Raw genomic sequence first — 13,533 nt, forward strand, 5'->3', positions numbered from 1 at the left:
GACAGCCCCTGGCGCGCCACTAGTCCCGGGCACCGTGCAGACAGCGACTGCAACTCCCCCAGCCTTCGCATCAAAGAAGCCAGCTTACTGGGCCTTGAACTTAGCCCTAGGGGGCGGGCTTCCGGTTCGGCGGGGTCTAGAGGCTTCCGGTCGCTCTGAGGGAAGCCAGGCTGCGGCCGCCATCTTTGAGGTCTCTCTCCGCTCCTACGGCGCGCAGGTCTGCTGGCAAAGAGTTTGTATGCTCAGCTGGAGCCCTGAGTTTTAACAACTGCCGGCCAGGGAACACCTCACCTCTCCCTCCAGATCACCTGGCCGGCAGGGCTTATTGCACTTGCGTCCCACAAGGCTGTGTATATTTGCATTCTTTAACAGCTGCTGCCTGAGGGTCTGACTTCCAATCCACCTGAATCTAGGTGCTGACTGAGATCTCCTACCAGACACTGACTGGGTCTGTCACCCCCTCCGCTACTGGGAGCTATTAAAAATAAAATAGGACGCTTGGAGAATCACAAAGATTTGGGAGACAAGCAAGAGCTGGAGCAAGGCTGAATCTGGTTTGCCAGGTAGGCTCTCATTTTCATAAAAAAAAAAAAAAAAAGTGAGAAAAGTGACCTGCTGTAATTAAAGCAGTAAAATAGTGTAATAGTTTCCTTCTTTATAGAAGGAAAATAGGTTGATGGTATGAAAAATGAGAAATAGCCTATTTTACATAAAATATTTAGGGACCTCAGAGACATGGTCCTTCTTCAGGTTAGAACCCATAATTTTGGGTCTAGCAGTTTGGCTCCATGTATAACAGTAAGTATCATCTGCAGTCATGATGCTAGCTTTCCAAATCTCAGCCTTCTCAACTATAAGATGAGGATAATAATAATAATACCTTTTTCATGAAATTATTTAAAGAATTATATAAGATAATGCATCTAATGCACTTAGTGCTTTTATTGCCTGGGTAAAATTAATGTTTGATAATGTTGATGAAATAATTTGTAAAGATAGTATTCAAGAAGTAGATATTTTATAGTTTTAAAATTTATTTAGTACCAGAACATTAAAAAACAAACAAACAAACAAAACTCTTAAAATATCTCCTGAAATACAGTCAGAGGAATTCTGGTCTATACTTTTAATTTGGGCACTTACTCATGTGATGCCCAGAATTATGATTCAACATTTTAACATTTTAACATTTAATGTCCTACTTCTCTCAAGAAATTACAGTTTCTTTGAAGGCACTGATGAAGAATTACATGCTTCTTATGTTCCCACAGCACTTAGTATAATATAGGCACATAGAATATACACAATAAAAGCTTATTGAATTGAAATTCATACTAATAGTGAAAAAATATTTATTGGTGTGAGTTACCAATTCAAAGTTATTTCTGTTTTTTTTTGTTTTTTGTTTTGCGGTACGCGGGCCTCTCCTGTTGCGGAGCACAGGCTCCGGATGCGCAGACTCAGTGGCCATGGCTCACGGGCCCAGCCGCTCCGCGGCATGTGGGATCCTTCCGGACCTGGGCACGAACCCGTGTTCCCTGCATCGGCAGGCGGACTCTCAACCACTGCGCCACCAGGGAAGCCCTATTTCTGTTTTTATAAGCACTTTTTTTTCTCTTTGAAAGAAAGCAATCTGGTCTTAGAATTGTTGGCTGAAATTAATTCTAAGAAAAAGAAGACTTTTCGTTTTCATAATAAAGGGTTGACATTGAGTTTAAACACAAAGCGCTTGAGAATCACCTAAGAATATTTTTTATATTCCAAAAATTCATATTACAAAATGTTTCATACTGGTGAGGAGTTATGTGGAGCAGAGAATAGAGACATTTTTTCCATTGGATAATTCACATCTTTGTGAAATGTGGCTCTAATTTTTCTGGACTGTGAGATCCTGTGCTCTTTATTGTTTTACTTTTAAAAGACAACATTGATTTAAGTAAGCTTTCCCAAACAATATTCTGCATTTTTGCCTTTTGTCTTACTGCCAGAAGTTGGTCTGTCTGAAGCAATGTTCATCTAAGGGCAGTGCAGATAAAAGTTCAGCATGGGCTGTGGAGTAAGACAGACTTGGTTTAGAGTCTCAGCATTTTGTCCTTGAACAAATTACCTACCTTCCATCTTCATCTGTAAAATAGTAATAGTTTCATCCTCACAAGGTTATTGTGAGGGTGAGAAAGTTACACATGTAAAATAGTAGATTACTCATGTAAAACACCCAGCTTACAGGAAACACTAAACAGAGTGCACTTCCATTACTTTTCCTGTTGTAGATGGCATTGTTTGGAGTTGATTGACTTCCTATCCTGTCTTTCCATAAACATATTTTATTGCATACATTTTGCCCAAATATGAAACTGGCCCTGTATATCTGACCATTTTGAATCTAGGATCAGACTGGTAGTAAAATTACTAGATTGTCTGCTACCTGTCATTTTATAATAAAAAGGTCACTGATTTAATTAATTTTTCCCCATATATTTCAGGACATTATTGTGCCCCTCCCCCAAGCATGGACCTTAAGACTTTTAATTAGCCTTCAGTCAGTGCTGTGTCCTGATGAATAACACCTTTTTTACTGGCAATCATTTGACTCTTACAGCTCCTTCACTGGGAGAGTGGGATGCAGGTAAGGTCTCTTGTCAGCATTTATCATCATCAATTTCCCATTACAATTTTATTGCCTTCTCTTTAGGAGCCATCTCCCTCTAGGTCACCTGGACCTCTTAATTCCTGATTGTTTCCCTTGCAGGGATTTTTCCATGTCTTTTCTAAGAATATTAGTCCCACAAATGCTCTGAGGAAAAGGAAGAATGCAGTAAAAGGTTTGGAAAATGTTATTTCTATGTTGTCCTTGTGGCAATTTATTTTAATGGAAGGTGTAATGTATATGTGTGTCAGCTGACTTTAATCCAGCCTCTAGAGGTGATTAATCAGTATGGATCTTCTCTGCTCAGGAACCCACACTCCAGTGGTGGTTCGCCAATTAGCATAAGGTATAGTGGTAATGATTTCTCATTCATGAATAAAAATCTTCCAAGCTCAACTAGCCCTTTAACACCAGAGCTCAAAATTAAAAGCTGTAGTTCTGTGTCCTCCTACTTTATGAAGCTCTCTGTTGACAGATCTGATTTGATGGTTGCTGAAGCTCTGATAGCTTGTTGGGTCAGTTTGAAAATAAATGTATGTTTGGTAGACTTTTGTCAAAAACTTGCATTTCTTGTAATGTTCCTCTAGTATTAAGGTGGTAAAGAAGAAATTTTTGTCTCCTACTTACCTCTAATTAGTGAATTTTATCAAAAGAACCCCAAAGATTTTTTTTTTTTTTTTTTTTTTTTTTGCGATATGCAGACCTCTCACTGCTGTGGCCTCTCCTGCCACAGAGTACAGGCTCCGGACGCGCAGGCCCAGCGGCCATGGCCCACAGGCCCGGCCGCTCCGCGGCATGTGGGATCTTCCCGGACTGGGGCACGAACCCGTGTCCTCTGCATCGGCAGGCGGACTCTCAACCACTGCACCACCAGGGAAGCCCCCCAAAGATTTTTAATTAACAATAGCTACAAAATATATTTCTCCCTTGGGAATTCATAAAGTACATGAAATCTCTCAGTAAGAAAAAGTTGTTTAAATTTGTTTCTTGGTTAAACAAACTTTGTTTTCAAACTTATTTGAGCACAGATTTCTTTTTTCGTTGGTAAATGTCTGTTTACATGATATTTTATATACTATTTATAGACTATGCAGCAATGATCAAAATTTGGAAAATTGGTTATTTTGAACATATCTCTTCCATTTTCTTCATCAGAATTCACTTGTATTATGGTCTTTTCCTCTTTTTCAAAGATCATTTCCTGTGAGGGAATCCAAATGCCATGTCTTGAAGAAACCCAAGAAGCCCTGTGTAGAGGCTCACATGGCAAGAAGCAGAGACTTCCTGCTAACAGTCCTGTGGGTCCTCCAGCTTGGAAGGGGACCTTACAGCTTCAGTGAAGCCTTCACTGACTGCGGCCCCAGCTGACATCTTGATTACAACCTCGTGAGTCACCGTAAGCCAGAACCACCCATAAAAGCCTTTCTCAAATCCCTGACTCATAGAAACGGTGAGATAATAAATGTTTGCCATTTAAGTCACTAAACTTGAAGGAATTTCTCATGCAGCAACGAATAAGTAATACAGATTTTAATAGTTTTAATAAAACACCAGATTAAAAAATTATATCCAAAGGTTCTAATGATGAAAAGTGACTCTATTTTGCCTCTTAGGGATCTTTACATTTTAGCTGTGGTTTTCTCTATAGAAATGGGCATTGAAAAGAGAATTTTCAGATTGGAGAATCAGTGAGTCCTCAAAGCATGCTATAAAGTTGACTGGCTAGTCTGTCCTCACCTCAGACGCTCCTGCTGATTCCCCTGAATTCCCATTCTCTTGTCACCAACTCCCCTGCAGCTCAACTCTGTACCATTGCTTCCAACCTTCTTTGCCCCAATTCCTAATGGAAATATTATCCAATAATACTACAAATATGTTTTTATATCTTTGGACAACTCAAAAGGAAAAATAAGGCATATGTGGTAGGTAAATATATTTTTACTGCCTAAAATGAAGGCACTATTATGAATCTGGGGTGGTAGAATCAAAGACAGATGTGTGGGGGGATTGGAAGAGGAGGTGGGAATAATAAAACTCCTCCATAATCTCCATCAGCCCCCATCAAGCCACTTCAATAAACATACTATCCTTGTAAAAACTGTATGTGCTTCTTACATAAATAAAGCCTTAAGACAAATTCTCTAGCCCCTATTCCCAAAGGGATTGCAGCCACTAAACCCTCAGATGTATAATTTCCAGAGATGCTATTGCTAACCATGATCAGACCTATTATTTAATGGTATTCCTAAAATCAGCACAAGTGTTACAATACTAAGTAATAATAGGATGCTCAGCCTCTGATAGTCATTAGTATTTTGACCAACTTCGTTGCTGGGTCAATGGTAAATTTAATTCTTTTTGATCAATTAAATTGACTAATGCAAAAATCATCCCCCAAGTTTGGCAGTAAAAGATGATTTAAAATAATTAATGTATAATGATGGCATACTTCCAAAGAACTTTAATGATTTGAAGCTCTTTGAAAGTTTTGCTGTTGAATTGTGAATTGAATTATACAGAATCAAATCAAAGATATTAATTATTTAATTATGTAGCCATGACATTATTTACAGCACTAAGTCATCATCACTGAATATTTCTTTAATTATAATAGAGAATCCAGAATATTGGGTCAGCTCAGTAAATTCTAAATTTAAAGAATAGCTGTAGTTTCCACTGGCTGTTTACCAGAATTTTCTCTCATGTACCTAAATAATTTTCACAGGACTTAATTTTTTTTTTTGCTTTGATGTTAATTACTGCCTGCTGGATCTTCTCATTAATCAGTTTTCAAGCAATTAATTCGATCACAAATGGAAAGTATTGACCGAATTAAAGGCTATTTCCAGAATTAAACTGTGGTAATTAATTTCCTGGTTTCTATGTTAAAAAGTTGTCATATATTGTTTGGCAGACATTGATTAGAGTCTACATCAGCCATGCAAATTAATTCAGGCCTATTGGCCTCCCTGTTGCAAAAAGTAAGTCTGGGCTTTAAAAGGAAGAAGATAAGGAGGCAAAAGCAGAGCCAACTACATAGTGAGGAGGCTATATTTTCTCATTCCCAAAGATACATCATTACTAGAGACTGTCAAAACCCTTTCCAGGGCTTCCCTGGTGGCACAGTGGTTGAGAGTCCGCCTGCCGATACAGGGTACACGGGTTCGTGCCCCGGTCCGGGAAAATCCCACATGCCCTGGAGCGGCTGGGCCCGTGAGCCATGGCCGCTGGGCCTGCGCGTCCGGAGCCTGTGCTCCGCAATGGGAGAGGCCACAACAGTGAGAGGCCCGTATACCGCAAAAAAAAAAAAACCAAAAAAACCCTTTCCAGGTCTCTACAAATTCAGTTTAGGATACTTTTTTGGCTGCCCCAAATTTAACCAAGCATAGTCACATTTCTAGTTTAATTGCAAGGTGCATAATATTAAGCATGGGGGGAATTTTATGCCTTGGGAAATGTACTCTGCTTTAGAAAAGTTATTGCTATGAGAATACAATATTAAAGTATTTGAATTATTTTATAAAATATAAAATGTTAATTCATTTTAAAACTGTAGCCATTAACATAGACACTTGTATAATTTATTAATTTTTTCCATACATTTTTGTTTTTTCTAAAACAAGGTCTGTGATGTTTCCTCAGTTTCTTTGTTTTAATTTTTATTTTTACATCTTTATTGGAATATAATTGCTTAACAATGGTGTGTTAGTTTCTGCTTTATAACAAAATTAATCAGTTATACATATACATATGTTCCCATATCCCCTCCCACCCTCCCTATCCCACCCCCCCAGGCGGTCACAAAGCACCGAGCTGATCTCCCTGTGCTATGCGGCTGCTTCCCACCAGCTATCTACCTTGCCTTTGGTAGTGTATATATGTCCATGCCTCTCTTTCGCTTTGTCACAGCTTACCCTTCCCCCTCCCCATATCCTCAAGTCCATTCTCTAGTAGGTCTGTGTCTTTCTTCCTGTCTTACCCCTAGGTTCTTCATGACATTTTTTTCTTCTTAAATTCCATGTATATGTGTTAGCATACGGTATTTGTCTTTCTCTTTCTGACTTACTTCACTCTGTATGACAGACTCTAGGTCTATCCACCTAATTACAAATAGCTCAATTTCGTTTCTTTTTATGGCTGAGTAAAATTCCATTGTATATATGTGCCACATCTTTATCCATTCATCCGATGATGGACACTTAGGTTGTTTCCATCTCTGTGCTACTGTAAATAGGGCTGCTATGAACATTTTGGTACATGACTTTTTTTTAAATTTAAATTTTAATTTTTTTTATTAGTTTCTGCTTTATAACAAAGTGAATCAGTCATACATATACATCTGTTCCCACATCCCTTCCCTCATGCATCTCCCTCCCTCCCACCCTCCCCATACCACCCCTCCAGGCGGTCACAAAGCACCAAGCTTATCTCCCTGTGCTCTGTGGCTGCTTCCCACTATCTACCTTACGTTTGGTAGTGTATATACGTCCATGACTCTCTTTCGCTTTGTCACAGCTTACCCTTCCCCCTCTCCATATCCTCAAGTCCATTCTCAAGTAGGTCTGTGTCTTTATTCCTGTTTTACCCCTAGGTTCTTCATGACATTTTTTTAAAAATTCCATATATATGTGTTAGCATACGGTATTTGTCTTTCTCTTTCTGACTTACTTCACTCTGTATGACAGACTCTAGGTCTATCCACCTCATTACAAATAGCTCAGTTTCGTTTCTTTTTATGGCTGAGTAGTATTCCATTGTATATATGTGCCACATCTTCTTTATCCATTCATCCGATGATGGACACTTAGGTTGTTTCCAGCTCCGGGCTATTGTGAATAGAGCTGCAATGAACATTTTGGTACATGTCTCTTTTTGAATTATGGTTTTCTCAGTGTATATGGCCAGTAGTGGGATTGCTGGGTCATATGGTAGTTCTATTTTTAGTTTTTTAAGGAACCTCCATACTGTTCTCCATAGTGGCTGTACCAATTCACATTCGCACCAGCAGTGCAAGAGTGTTCCCTTTTCTCCACACCCTCTCCAGCATTTATTGTTTCTAGATTTCTTGATGATGGCCATTCTGACTGGTCTGAGATGATATCTCATTGTCATTTTGATTTGCATTTCTCTAATGATTAATGATGTTGAGCATTCTTTCATGTGTTTGTTGGCAGTCTGTATATCTTCTTTGGAGAAATGCCTATTTAAGTCTTCTGCCCATTTTTGGATTGGGTTGTTTGTTTCTTTGTTATTGAGCTGCATGAGCTGCTTATAAATTTTGGAGATTAATCCTTTGTCAGTTGCTTCATTTGCAAATATTTTCTCCCATTCTGAGGGTTGTCTTTTGGTCTTGTTTATGGTTTCCTTTGCTGTGCAAAAGCTTTGAAGTTTCATTAGGTCCCATGTGTTTATCTTTTTTTTTTTTTTTTTTGCGGTACGCAGGCTTCTCACTGCTGTGGCCTCTCCCGTTGCGGAGCACATGCTCTGGATGCGCAGGCTCAGCGGCCATGGCTCACGGGCCCAGCCACTCCGCGGCATGTGGGATCTTCCCAGACCGGGGCACGAACCCACGTCCCCTGCATCGGCAGGCAGACTCGCAACCACCGCGCCACCAGGGAAGCCCTATCTTTGTTTTTATTTCCATTTCTCTAGGAGGTGGGTCCAAAAGGATCTTGCTGTGATTTATGTCATAGAGTGTTCTGCCTATGTTTTCCTCTAAGAGTTTGATAGTTTCTGGCCTTACATTTAGGTCTTTAATCCATTTTGAGCTTATTTTTGTGTATGGTGCTAGGGAGTGATCTAATCTCATACTTTTACATGTCCCTGTCCAGTTTTCCCAGCACCACTTATTGAAGAGGCTGTCCTTTCTCCACTGTACATTCCTGCCTCCTTTATCAAAGATAAGGTGACCATATGTGCGTGGGTTTATCTCTGGGCTTTCTATCCTGTTCCATTGATCTATCTTTCTGTTTTTGTGCCAGTACCACACTGTCTTGATTACTGTAGCTTTGTAGTATAGTCTGAAGTCAGGGAGCCTGATTCCTCCAGCTCCGTTTTTCGTTCTCAAGATTGCTTTGGCTATTCGGGGTCTTTTGTTTTTCCAAACAAATTTTGAAATTTTTTGTTCTAGTTCTGTGAAAAATGCCAGTGGTAGTTTGATAGGGATTGCATTGAATCTATAGATTGCTTTGGGTAGTAGAGTCATTTTCACAATATTGATTCTTCCAATCCAGGAGCATGGTATATCTCTCCATCTATTTGTATCATCTTTAATTTCTTTCATCAGTGTCTTATAAATTTCTGCATACAGGTCTTTTGTCTCCTTAGGTAGGTTTATTCCTAGATATTTTATTCTTTTTGTTGCAATGGTAAATGGGAGTGTTTTCTTGATTTCACTTTCAGATTTTTCATCATTAGTGTACAGGAATGATAGAGATTTCTGTGCATTAATTTTGTATCCTGCTACTTTACCAAATTCATTGATTAGCTCTAGTAGTTTTCTGGTAGCATCTTTAGGATTCTCTATGTATAGTATCATGTCATCTGCAAACAGTGACAGCTTTACTTCTTCTTTTCCCATTTGGATTCCTTTTATTTCTTATTCTTCTCTGATTGCTGTGGCTAAAACTTCTAAAACTAAGTTGAATAAGAGTGGTGAGAGTGGGCAGCCTTGTCTTGTTCCTGATCTTAGTGGAAATAGTTTCAGTTTTTCACCATTGAGGATGATGCTGGCTGTGGGTTTGTCATATATGGCCTTTATTATGTTGAGGAAAGTTCCCTCTATGCGTACTTTCTGCAGGGTTTTTATCATAAATGGGTGTTGAATTTTGTCGAAAGCTTTCTCTGCATCTATTGAGATGATCATATGGTTTTTCTCGTTCAATTTGTTAATACGGTGTATCACGTTGATTGATTTGCGTATATTGAAGAATCCTTTCATTCCTGGAATAAACCCCACTTGATCATGGTGTATGATCCTTTTAATGTGCTGTTGGATTCTGTTTGCTAGTATTTTGTTGAGGATTTTTGCATCTATGTTCATCAGTGATATTGGCCTGTAATTTTCTTTCTTTGTGACATCCTTGCCTGGTTTTGGTATCAAGGTGATGGTGGCCTCGTAGAATGAGTTTGGGAGTGCTCCTTCCTCTGCTATATTTTGGAAGAGTTTGAGAAGGATAGGTGTTAGCTCTTCTCTAAATGTTTGATAGAATTTGCCTGTGAAGCCATCTGGTCCTGGGCTTTTGTTTGTTGGAAGATTTTTAATCAGTTTCAATTTCAGTGCTTGTGATTGGTCTATTCATATTTTCTATTTCTTCCTGATTCAGTCGTGGCAGGTTGTGCATTTCTAAGAATTTGTCCATTTCTTCCAGGTTGTCCATTTTATTGGCATAGAGTTTCTTGTAGTAATCTCTCATGATCTTTTGTATTTCTGCAGTGTCAGTTCTCACTTCTCCTTTTTCATTTCTAATTCTATTGATTTGAGTCTTCTCCCTTGTTTTCTTGATGAGTCTGGCTAATGGTTTGTCAATTTTGTTTATCTTCTCAAAGAACCAGCTTTTAGTTTTATTGATCTTTGCTATCATTTCCTTCATTTCTTTTTCATTTATTTCTGATCTGATCTTTATGATTTCTTTCCTTCTGCTAACTTTGGGGGTTTTTTGTTCTTCTTTCTCTAATTGCTTTAGGTGCAGGGTCAGGTTGTTTACTCGAGATGTTTCCTGTTTCTTAAGGTGGGATTGTATTGCTATAAACTTCCCCCTTAGAACTGCTTTTGCTGCGTCCCATAGGTTTTGGGACGTCGTGTCTCCATTGTCATTTGTTTCTAGGTATTTTTTAATTTTCTCTTTGATTTCTTCAGTGATCACTTTGTTATTGAGTAGTGTATTGTTTAGCCTCCATGTGTTTGTATTTTTTAAAGATCTTTTCCTGTAATTGATGTCTAATCTCATAGCATTGTGGTTGGAAAAGATACTTGATACAGTTTCAATTTTCTTAAATTTACTAAGGCTTGATTTGTGACCCAAGTTATGATGTATCCTGGAGAATGTTCCATTAGCACTTGAGAAAAATGTGTATTCTGTTGTTTTTGGATGGAATGTCCTATAAATATCAATTAAGTCCATCTTGTTTAATGTATCATTTAAAGCTTGTGTTTCCTTATTTATTTTCATTTTGGATGATCTGTCCATTGGTGAAAGTGGGGTGTTAAAGACCCCTACCATGAGTGTGTTAGTGTTGATTTCCCCTTTTATGGCTGTTAGTATTTGCCTTATGTATTGAGGTGCTCCTATGTTGGGTGCATAAATATTTACAATTGTTCTATCTTCTTCTTGGATTGATCCCTTTATCATTATGTAGTGTCCTTCTTTGTCTCTTCTAATAGTCTTTATTTTAAAGTCTATTTTGTCTGATATGAGAATTGCTACTCCAGCTTTCTTTTGGTTTCCATTTGCATGGAATATCTTTTTCCATCCCCTTACTTTCCATCTGTATGTGTCTCTAGGTCTGAAGTGGGTCTCTTGTAGACAGCATATATATGGGTCTTGTTTTTGTATCTATTCAGCCAATCTGTGTCTTTTGGTGGGAGTCCATTTACATTTAAGGTAATTATCGATATGTATGTTCCTATTCCCATTTCCTTAATTGTTTTGGGTTTGTTATTGTAGGTCTTTTCCTTCTGTTGTGTTTCTTGCCTAGAGAAGTTCCTTTAGCATTTGTTGTAAAGCTGGTTTGGTGGTGCTGAACTCTCTCAGCTTTTGCTTGTCTGTAAACGTTTTAATTTCTCCATCAAATCTGAATGAGATCCTTGCTGGGTAGAGTAATCTTGGTTGCAGGTTTTGCTCCTTCATAGCTTTAAATATGTTCTGCCAGTCCCTTCTGGCTTGCAGAGTTTCTGCTGAAAGATCAGCTGTTAACCTTATGGGGATTCCCTTGTGTGTTATTTGTTGTTTTTCCCTTGCTGCTTTTAATACGTTTTCTTTGTATTTAATTTTTGACAGTTTGATTAATATGTGTCTTGGCGTATTTCTCCTTGGATTTATCCTGTATGGGACTTTCTGTGCCTCCTGGGCTTGATTAACTATTTCCTTTCCCATATTAGGGAAGTTTTCAACTATAATCTCTTCAAATATTTTCTCAGTCCCTTTCTTTATCTCTTCTTCTTCTGGAACCCCTATAATTCGAATGTTGGTGCGTTTAATGTTGTCCCAGAGGTCTCTGAGACTGTCCTCTGTTCTTTTCATTCTTTTTTCTTTCTTCTGCTCTGCAGTAGTTATTTCCACTATTTTATCTTCCACCTCACTTATCCGTTCTTCTGCCTCAGTTTTTCTGCTATTGATCCCATCTAGAGTATTTTTCATTTCATTTATTGTGTTTCTAATCATTGTTTGATTCATCTTTAGTTCTTCTAGGTCCTTGTTAACTGTTTCTTGCATTTTGTCTATTCTATTTCCAAGATTTTGGATCATCTTTACTATCATTATTCTGAATTCTTTTTCAGGTAGACTGCCTATTTCCTCTTCATTTGTTAGGTCTGGTGTATTTTTTATCTTGCTCCTTCTCCTGCTGTGTGTTTTTCTGTCTTCTCATTTTGCTTATTTTACTGTGTTTGGGGTCTCCTTTTTGCAGGCTGCAAGTTCGTAGTTCCCGTTGTTTTTGGTGTCTGTTCCCAGTGGCTAAGGTTGGTTCAGTGGGTTGTATAGGCTTCCTGGTGGAGGGGACTAGTGCCTGTGTTCTGGTGGATGAGGCTGGATCTTGTCTTTCTGGTGGGCAGGTCCACGTCTGGTGGTGTGTTTTGGGGTGCCTGTGGACTTTTTATGATTTTAGCCAGCCTCTCTGCTAATGGGTGGCGTTGTGTTTCTGTCTTGCTAGTTTTTTGCCATAGGGGGTCCAGCACTGTAGCTTTCTGGTCGTTGAGTGAAGCTGGGTGCTGGTGTTGAGATGGAGATCTCTGGAAGATTTTTGCCATTTGATATTATGTGGAGCTGGGAGGTCTCTTGTGGATCAGTGTCCTGAAGTTGGCTCTCCCACCTCAGAGACACAGCACTGACTCCTGGCTCCTCAATTTGGGATGATTCATTGTCTATTCATGTATTCCACAGATGCAGGGTACATCAAGTTGATTGTGGAGCTTTAATCCGCTGCTTCTGAGGCTGCTGGGAGAGATTTCCCTTTCTCTTCTTTGTTCTCACAGCTCCTGGGTCTCAGCTTTGGATTTGGCCCTGCCTCTGCGTGTAGGTTGCCGGAGGGCGTCTGTTCTTTGCTCTGACAGGACAGGGTTAAAGGAGCAGCCACTTTGGGGACTCTGGCTTGTTCAGGCCGGGAGGGAGGGAGGGGCACGGGGTTTGGGGCGAGCCTGCGGCCGCAGAGGCCAACGTGATGTTGCACCAGCCTGAGGCGCGCCGTGCGCTCTCCCGGGGAAGCCGTCCCTGGATCCCGGGACCCTGGCAGTGACGGGGTGCACAGGCTACCCAGAAGGGGGGCATGGACAGTGACCTGCGCTCGCATACAGGACACTTGGTGGCGGCAGCAGCAGCCCCAGCATCCCACGCCCGTCTCTGGGGTCCGTGCTTTCAGCCGCGGCTCGCGCCTGTCTTTGGAGCTCCTTTAAGCAGCGCTGTTAATCCCTTCTCCTTGCTCACCAGGAAACAAAGAGGGAAGAAAAAGTATCTTGCCTCTTAGGCAGGTCCAGACTTTTTCCTGGACTCCCTCCTGCCTAGCTGTGGCGCATTAGCCCCTTCAGGCTGTGTTCACGCCACCAGCCCTAGTCCTCTCCCTGCGCTCTGACTGAAGCCCGAGCCTCAGCTCCCAACGCCGCCCGCCCTGGCGGGTGAGCAGATAGGCCTCTCAGGCTGGTGAGTGCTGCTTGGCACCGATCCCCTGTGCAG

The sequence above is a fragment of the Mesoplodon densirostris genome, chromosome 1 (assembly GCF_025265405.1).
Source record: "Mesoplodon densirostris isolate mMesDen1 chromosome 1, mMesDen1 primary haplotype, whole genome shotgun sequence".
NCBI lineage: Eukaryota > Metazoa > Chordata > Mammalia > Artiodactyla > Ziphiidae > Mesoplodon > Mesoplodon densirostris.